Here is a 15,239-nt window from a genome sequence, read left to right as displayed (position 1 = left end):
CTTTAGAAACTTGGAAGCATGCAAATCATGCAAAATGTTGCACAAATATTCAGCATGTGCAAACTGCTTTTATTGCTTTTCAACTGTTTGCACATCAGTTTAAAGTGATAGATCCTCACAAGCTGCTAAGCCACAGATGCCAATCACTTTTTTAATGTAGGAGGGGGCAATTCAATCCATACAGTTGGTTTACAGTTCAGCATGTTGGGCAAAAGAAAATGGGTTAATGGACAAAACAAGGGATAAACTAATGGGAGAAAAACATACCTTGTGAATTATAGTCATGGCAAACCACTGAAGATGTTTTGATGTCTAAGCATGTTACTTAGTGGAAAGTTGCAGGATCCAACCTGGGTCAGTCATTGGGACCAGAGGTTTTGTCTTCCAAGCTTTGGGACTCATACTAGAGACAAACTTCAGGGAACTTCTTTCTAGCAGTGTGTGTGTGTTGGTCTCTCTACTAGAGACAAGTTCCCTGAGGATGATCTCCAGCACGAGTCTGAAAGCTTGGAAAATAAAACCTTGGATTCTGCAACATTATCTGAGGATGTGTATATTTGCCTTCATTCGTTGATAAAAAGTGTACACTTGAGCCTTAAGTTCATCTACTACTATAGATAGACTTCTCCAAGGTCGCTTCAAAACTGCATAACCATCTCTCTGAGAAAATTCCTAAGTCTCTTTTCTCTTCTTAAATGGATTATGAAACTTACTTGATTGAGACAAGTAGAGTGAAAGACATCAACTTTGTCAATTTCTGTATGTAAGATGGAGAAGGGACATGTTATCTTTTGCTTCAGGCATCAAAATATCTTGAGCAAACCTGCTATGACAACATTGTATAAAACATAAATTCTATAATTATGTGTTGAGTGAAAGGTTTTCTTTTGTCAAACCTACTTGGTCCATTTTATTGTTTTGTATTTATATAGATATTGTCAATTTGGGGCACAAAGGCTGCATATTTTAGAGCAATGTTTTTGCAATATGTTCATTGGAGCTCATGACAGAAAATTGGCCCTTGTGGTTTGTAAACTGTATCTTATGGATTAATGGGGCATGCGAACCCAGAAACTGTGCTTATGCAACATAATGCCTGAAGCAAACTGTGATTAGCCTAATGCGTGCACACAAGAATGTAATAAGTGGAAGGCTAGAAGCTTCTTTCTCCAAAGCATATCCAATTCTCAGACTTGGAAAAAGAGTCACTCACAGACACCCAAGTGAAGTTGTAGACATCAGTCTTCAGAACAAACTCCTGTCTCCTCCTGTTCTCACCTACCTTTCATGCAGTTACTTTCCTATGATCCTTTGGGAAGCAATTCCACACCACCAGCCAGGTGGCCAATGAGCTTCTCTCCTTCAGAACTGACATGGATCACATTTCATGAATCATAAGTTTGTTTGGCAAACACATGTCACCCTCCTCTCTCAATGAATCGTACTTCCAACCAATACTAAGCTTCACTGAGCTGTACATCAGAACATTGATAACGCAAGGGATTGCAACAATAGAATTCTCATGAGAGAAAGTGAGTGAGAGAACAAATAACTGAAAACCATCAGACTTGCTGAGAATGGCTTCATTGCTATGAATTTTAGACATATATTTTTTTTTAAAAGCTAACAAACAGGTGGAGCCCAACTGAGACAAGACAGATAACTAATTATCTCTTACACTTTATTCTTCCGGGCTCAACAATCCACCCACAGTGCCTCTGTTGCTAATTTAATGATGCTTAACAGAAACTAAATAGGCCTCTAATTTTTTAGCATGTGTATGTATCGTTTGTGCACACCATTTTCAGTAGTACAACATCATTTCTCAACCTGGTGCTCTCCAAATATGCTTGGATTACAACTATTACCTTTACCCATCACAGCTTGGATGCTTGCAAGACAGAACTTTATGCTCAAGCAGAATATAAATGTTTTGGGCATCCTGTTCTATATACCAAGGAAAAAGAAGAAACACAGTTGTTTGTGCTTTGCTATCTCTTCTGCATATCATTTGTTTTAACATTTCACTAATTCTCAGATGATAGACCCCAAACAGGAGTGACCTTTTTATACTAGACATTTATAATACCGTATTTGCCGGCGTATAAGATGACTTTTTTGCCCTGTTTACTTTATGTCATTGTACCTTGTACAACAAAATTCAATGCCATCTTAAATGCTATAATTATAATATGAGCAGCGCCTGAGGCAACAGGCTGCTGCCATTGCAGGCCGCCGCTCTTCCTTTTGCCTTCCCTTCCCGAGGCACTGGCGCGAGCGCCAGCGCTACAACTCCTGACACCCCAGCCGGATACCTCAGCGGAGCCCGGCGGTGCGAGCCTCGTTCCTGGGAGCTGGGAGAAGGCTGGCTGCTCCTTCGCTTCACGGATCGTTCACTGCACAAAAGTGCCTCAAAAAAAAATGCAAAAGTGGAAGGCGTGCGGAAGAGGCAGTATATAACAAACTATATTTTGAGTGGAAATGTTGGGGTCGTCTTATACGCTGGGTCGTCTTATACGCCGGCATATACGTGAGTTTACTTTATGTCATTGTACCTTGTACAACAAAATTCAATGCCATCTTAAATGCTATAATTATAATATGAAGCGCATCTTTTAACTTACCCTGTTCAACTAGGGTCTTCTAAAATGCAAAGCATATATGGTACCTTATCACTATGATTTTTCCCATTCAAGCCAAACCATCCATTCTCCTTATGTAGGCAGAATAAGTAGAGTATCTGCTAGGCCTATGCAAAGACACTTGTAGCTTTCTGGATGAGTTGAATCACATCTCGCACTTTTCCCAAACAACACAACCAATACTGAAAAATGTTGAAAGTTATGGTTTATCAACTACTAGAAGAGGCCAGAGATTCCTTACCCCTGCTCAAGGCTCTACTGATAGGGCTAGGCTGTCTGGAGGGCCATCGGTGAACTTCACCAACTAATGGAGGCATATGAGATTTGACCAAATCCCTGAAAGCCAGAGATTCCTCACTGCTGCTCAAAGCTCCATTAACTGGTCTAGATAGTCTTGAAGACCATCAGTTTGCCGCCCAAAGTCACTTGTTTGTGAGATTAGTAGCTATATAAATCAGTGAACTTCACCAACCAATGAAGACATATCAGATCTGAACATATCTCCTGGCCTCAGCTTCTCTGCCCAATCTGGCCTTTGATCATGTTAGGAATATGAGTCACCTAACAGCTATTTGGGTTAGAAATATATAAACCAGGATAAACATTTTAAAACTGTATCTTTAAGAAAATGCAAAACTGTAATTAGGTGTGGTTTCTCAAACGGCCATAAGATGGAGCCAGAAACCTGGTTTGTCTTAGTCTGTGTCTCAGAAGATAGTGTATCTCTGTTTCCTTCTGTTGGAAAGTATTGCCATTCCTCCATTTTTCCTAATTGATATTTCTGGATTTAATGTAAGTCTGTTACTGAACTGTTTTTTGACACTGGACTTTGATATTTGGATTATCCCTGGATTGAAAAACTGACTGATTTACCTGTGAATGACTTTGGACTGCATATTCTGAACTTTGCTTAAACCTTTCTGGAAGTAAAAACCTACATTTACTGTACAGTGTATCTGTGTTCTGTACGTGTATTATTCAAACACTACTCTCAAATACGTCTCCCTGTATGCGCTCATTCTCCTAATGGGGAATTACCTCAACAGATCATGTATCAACCATCTTGCCTACCTTATAGCATACTTGACAACTGACCAACCCATCACTCAGTTTCCACCCTGTGACCTATTTGACTGTTTGTGTCACAAATTGTCCACAGGTGCAACCTGTTACAAAGCTCAACTCCTAGCCTAGAAATCTCTTCCCTTAAACCTCTTCCATCTGAAAAGAATGCTGCTTCCCCAATTATAACATTAACTTCTCAAGTCCTCAGATAATGTGTGAGTTTAGCAAAACGTGCCAAGCATGTGGTCCTGGAGAAGTGCAACCCGGTTTCCTTACATCTTTCTTTGCCTTAAGATGAAAAGGCCTTTTCATTTCCAAGGGCTTTTAAAGTATAATCAGCAACCTAAAATTTGAATTTTTGCACGTTCTGCCCGCTACACCTTCTGAACAAATGGATTACTGGTGTCTTTTAGCAACTGATTCATGACAACATTTATATTTCTTGCTGGGTTTTTCATCTTACTGCTTACCTCCGTCTCCAGTCCAGAAAATTCATTTAAAGTGGGAAGTTCAGAAGTTTCAGTAAATTAATCAGAAAAATTGTGTCTACAATTTAGTCTATCAGAAGTAGAAGTTAATATTCCAAATACAGCAAACTGGAGAAAGCTGTAATCAAGTTGATTTACAAACTAGGGGGACAAAGGAAATTTGGAAAATAAGTAAATAAAAGCTGCCTGGTGATATCAAAGGAAAGTTTCCCTTTATTCAAGCTCAATTCTTTCTTCCTTTTGCCTATTTTTCCCCCATTACCTGATTTAGCTACATCTCTAAGATTTCCTAGCCAGTCTTCTACTAATCAAGCCAGAAATTACAAATCAAGACCAACCCTGCTCGGGTTTTTTCAAGAGTAGCCAAAGTCAGTTAGGTGCTGCCACCTGCTGAGACATAGTGAACAGGAACAGCAAAACCAACATGTTGAAGGAGATTCAGTTAACCCAACTGATCACAAAATAATAGAGTTGGAAAGACCTTGGGAGCAATGGTGGGATTCAAAAGTTCCCACCACCGGTTCTGTGGGCATGGCTGCGGGGGGGTCAAGCGACTCACACGACTCACACGCATCGCCAAAACGCACACTTTGTGCACGCGTTAAAACAGTAAAAGCTCAGCTACTGCGCCTCTTAGCTGTTTAGCACAGCAATCCGCTTTGCCACATCAAACAGCTGAGAGGTTAAAAAGGACCTAGGAGCAGGGGCAGGTGGGTGGGCCCAACTGCAGAGTGTCGGAGAGGCTCGGAGTGACCCAGTTCTCTGCCAGCTGATCTTCGGCGCTACCGGCAGGAGTGGGCTTCAACCGGTGTTACTATTGGTTCAGTGATTATGCTTTGTGTGTAGTACATCTAAAGCTGTGCCACCTGGACAGCTGATAAGCGCTGCATACGGGTGCGCAGCGTTTGAAAAACCCAGGGGTGGGATACTACAGGGTTAACTACCGGTTTGGGATTTATGAGCTTCCCTGCAGGCTGCAAGCCACGCGCCTGTAAATCGTCATCAGCAGCTGCCTGCAGAGAAGCAGCCTTTGAAACAGCCCTCTTTTCTTGCTTTTCTATCTGCTGCTGTGCCTCGTTCAGCAGCTGAAGTTGAAAAATCAGGAAATAAAGATCAGGTAAGAGCTCAGGTGGGTGGGTGGGCAAAAACATCAGCAGACATAGAATTAGTTCTATGTCTGCTGCTCTTCAGAGTTACCGATTCTACAGAGGTGCACAGAACCGGTAGAAACCCACCCCTGGAAAAAACCCTTTTCACTACTTTTTCAGTAAATAAAGGAAATAAAGGACAGGTAAGAGCCCGGGCAGGCAGGCGGGGCGGGTGGGCCAAATAGCAGTAGACACAGAACCAGTTCTGTGTCTGCTGCTGTTCAGAGCTACTGGTTCTATAGAGCTGGGTAGAACCGGTAGCATCCCACCCCTGGCTACCGGTATACCAGAACCGGGCCGAACTGGTAGAATACCACCACTGCTTGGGAGGTCTTCCAGTCCCAACCCCCTGCTCGAGCAGGAGAGTCTTTATTGTTTCAGACAAGTGGTTGTCCAGTCTCTTCTTAAAAAGCCTCCAGTGATGGAGCCCTAACACCTTCTGAAGACAAGCTTTTCCAGTGATTGTTTTCACTGTCAGAAAATTTCTCCTTCTTTATTAATTCTAGGTTGATTCTCTCCTTGATTAGTTTCCATCTATTGCTTCTTTTCTTGCCTTCAGATGCTTTGGAGAATAGGTTGACCCCCCTCTTCTTTGTCCCTTTATCTACAAGACCTTAAGTTAAACGTGCTTCTCATTCTGGGCAACTTGAAGATGTGTAAACTGCAATTCCCAGAATTAACTAGACCTTTAAATAAGGACATAAACATTTCTTTTTTTTTTAATTAAATAAAGTTTATTTACATTTAAAACATTTAAAAAGAAACAAACAAACATATAAACAAATATATATATGCATATATACATTTTGCAGCAGGTATTGAGCATTGGTTACATTTTTCTTTTCTTTTTCTTTTACCCCATAACGTTGACGTGATCTACCTTGTTACAATACCTTCCTCGTTCTTTTAATGTTTTAATTTCACAGAATACTTTATAATTAAGCATCTGAAGGACATAAACATTTCTATTTTCCTGCCTTGGCAATGTGTTCTTCTCAACTTTCTTACCTTTTCCATTCTGCTATAAATCCAACAAGCTATTCATTGTTACTTATAAATATAACCCACTCTAGCATAAAGCTTCAAAATGTGAACTTCTATCATCAGTGTTAATGCACCATACACAACACATTCAGCTATGACCCTTCTTGTTCCTCTCATACTCTGATGCTATCTGGGTCATTTTCTCATTTTTTTTTCACCCTTCCTCAATTAAACATAACTTATCTGTTCCTTAAGTTCTTTCTGAACCACTTGTTTGTTTATCCTCAACGTGGTATAATATGAAAAACCTCTGGGACCAACATGAAGTAATGCAGAGAGGTTAATTGAGGAGCTAGTCATATTCAAAGGTATTTCTGAACACTAGACATTTTGTGCTGCTTCCATCTGAGAATTAACAGTCCCATAAACAGCCCTGCCAATTCCCATAGTGGAAGATGATTGTTCATGCTGATAAATTAATGGTACAAACAGGTATCAAAATCAAGGAAGGAAGGATAGAAAGTCCTCAACTTACAACCACAAGTAGGAAGTAGAATTTTGTTTGCTAAGTGATGTGGTCCTTAAGTGAGACACCATATAATCGGACCCAATTTGTTTACCACTATTAAACAAATCACACAATCATTAAGCAAATCTGACTTCCCCATTTGACTTTGCTTGTTGGAAGCCAGCTGGGAAGGTCGCAAATTGCAATCACATGACTGCAAGACACTGCAACTGTCATAAATGTGAGCCAGTTGCCAAGCACCCAACTTGAGATCATGTGACTGTGGAGATAGTGCAACTTCGAGGACAGGTCCAAGATCACTTTTTCCAAGACTGTCCTAAACTTTGAGTCATTGTTAAATGAACGGTCACATGTCAAGGATTACCTGTACAGCTAAGGGCAAAGTGGGAGTTCAGCCTGTGCCCGAAATGAATGCAGAGTAAAAGCAAAAAGGAACCTTTCTTTCTGCATCCCCCAGAACAGAGGTGTCAAACTCGATTTCATTGAGGGCCGCATTAGGGTTGTGTTTGACCTTGGGGGTGGTATTTGTGTGGCCAGGGTAGGCATAGCCAGCTCGACATCATTCGTGTCAGGGGCACCTGTGACAACCCAAGTGCTCTGCCAATGAAACTGGGTTCCCGAACTCCATTTTCAGCCGTGACAGCCTCCTGCAACCCTCTGCCAGCGAAAACAATTCAGGAGGGCTGCATGCAGAGGGTTGCAGGAGGCCGTCGCAGCTGAAAATAGAGCTCGGGAGCCCATTTTTTCTGGCACAGGCACTGCAGGCCCGTCCCTCGCTGTTTGGAGGGTGGCCTTGTGGACCAGGTCTAAGCACCCCATGGGCCGGATCCGGCCTACAGGCCTTGAGTTTGACACTCCTGCTCTAGAACAGTGTTTTTTCAAACTTGGCAACATTAAAATGTGTGGACTTCACTCAAGGCCCGGGGGCCGGATTCTGCCCATGTGGTGTTTAGTTCTGGGCTGCAGGCCACCCTGGAAGTAGCAAAGGACCGGCCCATGGTGCCTCTGCTAGAGAAAATGGAGCTTGTGAGGGCCACACTGGCTTCCCTGAGCCCCATTTTAGCTGGCAGAGGGTTGCAGGAGGCCCTCCCAGCCAAAAACAGAGCTCGTGAGGGCTACACGTGGCCCCTCTGAGCTCCGTGTTCGCTGGCAGAGGGTTGCAGCAGACGGTTGAAGCCGAAAACAAAGCCCGGGAGCCAGTTTTTGCTGCAGAGAGCTCCACAGACACACCCAACACAAGTGATGTCATGCTGGCCATGCCCACCCTGGCCACATACACCCCCGCCCCGAGATCAAACCCAACCCTGATGTGGCCCTCAGTGAAATCAAGTTTGACACCCCTGCTCTAGACCAAGGTAGTTCCAAAGCTTCTTCTCTTCTCCTTCACTAAAGTTTCCCAAGGTGCTTTGAATCTAATGAGACTAGATAAAGTTTTAATACATTACTCAACTCCCACCGGCTGTCACAGACAAACAGTTTCTGAATTAACAAGGTCAAATTTGCACCCGTGAGAAGCCGCGGAACTAATGGGAGTAAGTGAAGTCGGTCCTTTATTATTCCACTCCACACACCCCGCATTATTGGAGGAAGCAGAGCATTCAGAGTTGAAAAAGAAGGGCACTTTTACCACGAGGTTAGGACTAAGTGCCTGGGCACTCCGCTGACTTCATCAGCTTCATTCTTTCATTCCTTTCAAGCTGCATAAACTAACCTCTTGGGACTCAGTCGCCACTCAGGTGGAACTACTCCAGCAGACTCAACATGGGTTACTTTAGAGACGGTGCAAAAGTTGCAGCCGGGCCACAACACAGCAGCCAGAGTGCAAGCAGAACAACCAAGAATCACTTCTGAGATGGCCAGCTACATACATTTGATAAGTAAAGAAACCTTGCCATTGCAGAGAGATACCAGTTCTTTTTTTTTTAAAACAAATTTTATTAATTTTTAAGAAACAATACATAAACAAACTAAACGTAGAATGTAATAACATAAGGCATCTTTTCTGAAAAAACCAATAAAACATCTTATTTAAAGACAGAATAATTCCAAATTATCACATTTCCATACAAACACAATTTAATATATCTATTTATCTTATCTATTCAACTTCATATCTTATCCCAACTTCTCTTTATTTCTCCCTTTCCTTCTACTATTCAATTAAATTTCTTTTGCCTTAGATTATATATATTCTTTATATCCATCTGTCTTATTTACAATTTCATTATTCTCTTCCAATGTTCTTCTTACATTCTTCTAAAATTTAATTAATTCAGACATAGACAAACAAAACACAAAACATAAATACATAAAACTTCTTTTTGGAAAGCGGCTTACCCCAGGTTACCTCTTTTTGTACAGACATAAATCAAATTCATGCTCACTTAATATATTATTTCATATCTTATTTGACATTCTGTATTTTCTATATATTTTCTCTCCTCTATTCACTCTCTTAATTCTATTTATATTTATTTCGTCTCAATTTAAATGATTATACTTGTATCCTTTGTCCGTTCTCTTTCAATCATCTATTTATCTTTTCTTTCTAATACAATATTTCTCCTCTAATCACTGGTTGAAGCATGACAACTTTCTATCGTTCCCCTAAATTTAACACTTGGAATCATACATACTTTCCACACTGATTTTGCTTAGTACATTCTAAGTGCTACATTTTAGAATAATAAGATAAAAATAGAAAAGGAATTGAGTTTATAATATAATAAAAACAATATTGCATAAAATATTAAACTCTATTATTAACTCTTAAACATTTTATACATTCCCTTTAATGCATTATTAACTCATATAATAGTTCAATTTTCTAACTCTATTTCAAATACTAATATCTACAATACAATCTTATGTATATATATATATATATATATTATATATATATATATATATATATATATATATATATATATATATATATTTGTTTTCTTTTGCAAAATCAATATATATATATATATATATATATATATATATATATATATATATATATATATATATATATATATATATATATATATATATAACTTTTAACCTTTATCTCTGAAAAAATCTGTTTTTTAGCATCTTGTTTTAAACCTTTATGACTTCTCTTTCCTTTTCCCCTTCCTTTCTTATCAATTCTAATCTTTTTGCCCCCATCTCTCAAATTCCACTCTCTTAATCTTCTCTCTCTGTTGTGTTTCTCTTTTCTGTTGCTTTGTGACATTGTATCGATTTTTCATCTTTTTCATTTTTCATCTTATTTTTCCCTTTCTTGGTTACTTTTTTAAGTTTTGAATTCTCCATTTTCACTCCCCCCTTTTCCTTTTCCTCAACTATGATTTTTTGTCCATTAAAGATGGCTTCTTCTTCTTCATCCCAGTCCTTTTGTTGTTGTATTTCTTGGTAAGTAAAAATCGCCATTTCCAAACAGTGAAAAATATATCCAGAAGAGCCCTTGCCTTCTTGCTCCTCTTCTTGTAATTTTTGATATTCCATTTGTAGTTCTTCCACAGATAGTGCCATTTTCTATTATTTTTTATTTTAAAACAACCCAAATGTTTTTAGTCTTTCAAAAAATAGTTGCCCAAAGATCCCAAAGTCACAAAGTCACGAAGCAGTCCAAATCAGAACAAACTGTTTCATTAACACTTTCTTCTTCTTCTTTTTTGTTTAATTTCTCTTCCTGGGGTAAAGTTCAGTTACAATTTCAAAATGATTTTTTGGAAGCCTTATTGACACTTATTTCTGAGTCTTATAAACTCCAAGCAGTCTTCTTCAATGAAATCTTAGAATAAGTTTTTTACCTCTTCCTTCCCACTTATAGCAATAAAATTTAATTTTAAATTCCAATGTTCCAAAATCTTTTATCCCCTTGGCTTTAATTTTTAGGTTTATTTACCTTCTATGCCCAAGCAGGTTTTCAGATTTCCATCAGCTATTTCCGTAGGGAAGGAGAGTGAGAAAAAATAACTTTCCCTTTCAAAACTTTCTTCCGCCGCTTGCAATCTTTCTGGGAAACAATGTAGCAGTCAAAAAATCAAATTTCCAGGTTTTTGAAGGTTCCTCGTTGTCCCGGTTCAGCCAAAGAAAAACTTTCACTTTCTTCCTCCTGCACAATCTTGTCCAGCTGCAGGCTTCTTTGTGGCGGCCATTGCTGACCGCCGCTCCACCGCCTTGGGAAAAGGGGGTTTAGCCGGCTGGGGAGGGGGTCTGCGACACCCCCAAACCCCTGTCTGGATCCCCCCTATCTTCAGCTGCCTCTGCGGGGCAGCTATATCCTCCAAATCCGTCTGGATCGGAGGCACCAAGGCAGCGAGCGCAGCAGGAACCGCGCGGAATCGCGGATCCCTGCCGCCGCCGAAGCCTGGCAAACCAGAAGTCCAGAGAGATACCAGTTCTTAGTGGGTCCAGGGAATCGGTTCCCTGAGCCACAAATTGCCTTGGGCACCCCCTTGCTGTCCACCTAAGTCAGTGATGGCAAACCTTTTGGGGTCAGCATGTCAAAAATTCTTTATAACGAATTGCCCAAAGTCATTTTCAGAGTTCCAAAGACTGCAAAGGCATACTCCATTCTCCTATAACCTTTGAAAATACCACAAAAACAGGGCATGCTATTGAAAATAGTTGTTACTGAATGCCAGAATGTCACCCAAAATGTTATGGCATGTCACCTTTGACATGTGTGCTACATGTTCACCATCATTAACCCAAGGAGACCAAGTTGAGAATTCCCCACCACAAGAAATACATGGGGGATCTAGGACAGCAGACCTTCACTAACATGCTCCCCCTTTGGAGGACACTTCCTCCAGAGCAGAGGTGGGCAATTAATTTTCTCAAGGAATCACATTATTATTAGCATATGCCGTTGTTACATTAGCCAAGAGATTACAATGCTAATGCAGAGTAGTAGTTTAGCTGCCAATTTACAAGCTCTGCTGTTGTATAAGCTGTGCACTTCCAAAGTGCGCCAAAGGAAAGTGAGATAGCTTTGCTCCAGAAAGATGAGCGGCTCCTCCTGCAATGTCACCCAAATCCCCCTCCCTCTACCAGAGCCGTCTTGTAAACGGGCATTGCAACTGGGAAGGTTCAGAGCCAGCAGGAACCTGACTACTTGCATGAAATAGCAGCTCTTTTCTCTACCAAAGTAATTACCTATTTATCTACTTGATTGCAACTAAATGTTAAATGGACAGAAGCTGAGGCAAGTGACGGGAGCTCACCCCATCATGCAGTGCTAGGGCTCAAACTGCTGGAGTAAAGATTATCTCCAGCATCATTAAGCCACTGAGCCACATAAGAAATTGGGACTGTTGCGGAGGGCTGCTGATATACAGCACCCCACTGTCAATGCGCCACCTCTGACGATACTCTGTCTCTGACGATGTCTGAGAATTGCTGCCAATGCCACCCCACCACCACTGTCACAGGCCAGACAGCCAGCCTGTGGACCAAATGTGGTCCTAAGATATAAAATGCCCAGGTCTGTTCCAGGTGTATGTTTGGCTCCTTTCCTCAATGCAGTACACGATGCAGTTACACCATATTATTCCAGTGTGCCTCTGGCTCAGATTGACTGATTACGAGCAGTCCTTTTCCATAAATATCATATTGTTGTGACTATTCTTAGAATTATTGTATCATTCCATTGTGTTGTTTGCTGACCAGAGCTGCAATTGTTTAGAGCATCTTGCAACCATGAATCAATAAAAGATGATCATTGAAAACAGAATCCTCAGATTCAAATGTATTCAGAGAAATGTATCCATCATCTTCACTAGAAAAGGAGATAACGTCAGCTAAAACCTGCATAAATACAACCTCAGCCAGCCATTTTGACTTTCTCTTATAGCTCAAGATGGCCACAAAGAATCACTCCAGGAATTCGGGCCTAGCAAGGAGACAGAACCAGTGGTAAACCTATTAATGTGAATGTCTATGGAGATTCTCAGTCATCCAGGTCATGGCTGTCCCAAAAGTGCTCAAGGAAACATTCTCAAAGAAAAACCAAGCCCAGAGGCCTTTTGAAAAAAGCACTTTTGTGAATCATCATGCAAGAGAGCCTTTTAGTTCATTACAAGATCTACTGTTTCAGGAGTTCTTAGGATGTGCCTTATGTTGGTTTATTACTTCTTTATTTAATTCTTATTTATTTATTTATTTATTATTTCTTTTTCTTGGTTGGAACTGCTAAAGCAATCTTCAAAACATCTGCTGAATTGCTCTGGAGACACTTGCTTGGAAAAGCAATGTGGTAAATTTAACTGACCTTGGTTGAGCTGAAAAACTTTAAAGGGGTCAGGCTTGATCAGTTCTTGGATGAGAACCACTAGGAAAAGCTGAAAGGTAAACCGACGTGTTGAAAAACCATCCCAAAAGTTGCAATGATAAAGCATTTCTATATTGGTACCAAGAATGAGTGTCCCTATTAGGTTACCAAGAGTCAAATCTGATATGAAGGAGATGTTATTTAAATATAGAGATGCCACAGTGTGAACTTACAACATTCTGCAGATAAACTGTTTGTTCTAGCACTAAGTTATAAGCCTTCTTTGATATACATCCCTATCCCCAAATGGATTGGTGACCTCTGAAGCCTTTTGAACATTGTACTTCTATGATTCTGTCTATCTAACATTGCATTCTGGAATTTGAGCCTGCACTGAGCATCAAATTTAATTCACCTATTGGTTCTCTGTTAGTACAAATAGAAACAACCCAATAGTAAGGAATAGTAAGTCCCCACTGAGGCCAGCTACAAGTAAGTAGGCATGCCTTGTTTTGGATCCAGGAAGACAGAAACTGTGCCATCCAGTAGCAAAAAGGCAGAGGCGAGAAAAATCAGGAGTCATCCTGTATTGATTTCATGAAGCTGACTGAAGCCAGGCTGTGTTGGTATAAAGATAATACTTAAGGGTCTTATAACGCAGCCTGCTCTCTTCCATCAACTGCCAAACACAATAAATCCGAAGAAACAGAGGTGTGAGAAAATTTATTCCCACAAAGTTCTATCAGTCTTTCCTATGTAGATGCTCTCCAGATGTGCTGTACCTCAATTCCTTCAATCCCCTGCCCTTTGAGGATTATGGAAAGAGATCCAACACTGATGCTATTGATAAGATTGCCAAGTGTCTGAAATGGGACCATGTGACCACAGACAAGGGAGTGGCCTTCAAATCCAGATCAAAGGTACCTTTTGAGAGGTCTGTTGTAACTTTGAACAGTTGCTAAGTGACAAGTCGTAAGTCAATAACTTCCTTAGCTCACAAAAAGCTCAAGCAAACACCACCCTGATTCACTGGGGTATAATAAGAAGGGGAGGTAAAACAGAATCAGGCTTGCAAGATTCTAATATTATTATTAGCCTATCTCAGTAAATAGAGATAGAGGCTTCCTAAAGTGTTGGTTTCCCAATCTCATCTATCTTGTAGGGCTGACAACTTGCAAAAAGGGAAAATAATAGAACCTTGGAAGTCTCTCCAAGTGTTCCTTTGTCTCACCTTATACCAAACAAAATCACAGAAGTGCTTCTTCCTTTCACAGGACTGTATAATCATTACAGTAAGTGCCCCCTTCCTTCATTCCTCATTCATTTTTTCCCCTACGGCCCAAATCAGCTTTACAGTAGCTACCATTTTGAGTCCTTAAACCATACTGGAATACAGAAGTACAACAAACTCGAAAAGAGCTGCAACATCATTTTTTAAAGCTAGGAAACCACCTGCAGAAACCCATAAAAATAGGAAATTTTAAGTCCCCCCTCCCACATGTATGACAGGGCCTGCTGTCTCTTCATCATCAGCCAGCAGCCTACAGCCTTGGCTAAAGAATGCTCAACCAATATGCTTGGTCTCTAGGTACCAAAATGAGAAGAATGCTTGTGGGCTACTATCTCTATCAAACTATCCCTGTAAAATCCCACTGATGTTCTATATTTAAAGGTTCCTTGTTTGTTTTAAAAAGAAGCCCAATTTTGAACCTACAACCTTTTTTCTGCAGGAAAAGATCTTGCAAGGAATTTAAAATGAAACATTGCAGAATGTCACATCAGCAAATTGCATTTATGGAAGTTCCTCTGAGCTGAATTCGATTCTGTTGACTTCATAGGTCACAGTAAGCCATTAGTGTCCCATTGCATTCTTCTGTGATGTATCTTCATAGTTTATGGCTGTGGTATTCATCAATGGTTTTTCCATCGTAAGGTGCTAATCAGGTCTGACCCTGTTAATATTATGAGACCAGCCAAGATAATCTACAAACTACCCTAAACCAGAAATCACCTGTTAAGATTTTATCTGTTGTATAACTATTGTTTTTTTCTCAGATTTTTTTTTAAACATTGTTTTACTGTATCATCCTGGAGTTATTTTGTATATAACTTATT

The 15,239-nt window shown here is 40.3% G+C and overlaps 1 protein-coding gene across 2 annotated transcripts in view; it reads right to left on the bottom strand.

The window, feature by feature from the left end:
• NSMCE2 (NSE2 SUMO ligase component of SMC5/6 complex) overlaps positions 1 to 15,239 on the bottom strand; it is a 250,083-nt gene that overhangs the window by 220,183 nt on the left and 14,661 nt on the right. The gene's annotated exons all lie outside the window — the stretch shown is intronic.

Source organism: Notechis scutatus, chromosome 3, assembly GCF_049901735.1.
Source record: "Notechis scutatus isolate UNSWTSFEM ecotype Mainland chromosome 3, rNotScu1.2, whole genome shotgun sequence".
NCBI lineage: Eukaryota > Metazoa > Chordata > Lepidosauria > Squamata > Elapidae > Notechis > Notechis scutatus.
This window is presented reverse-complemented; position numbering and strand designations above follow the sequence as displayed.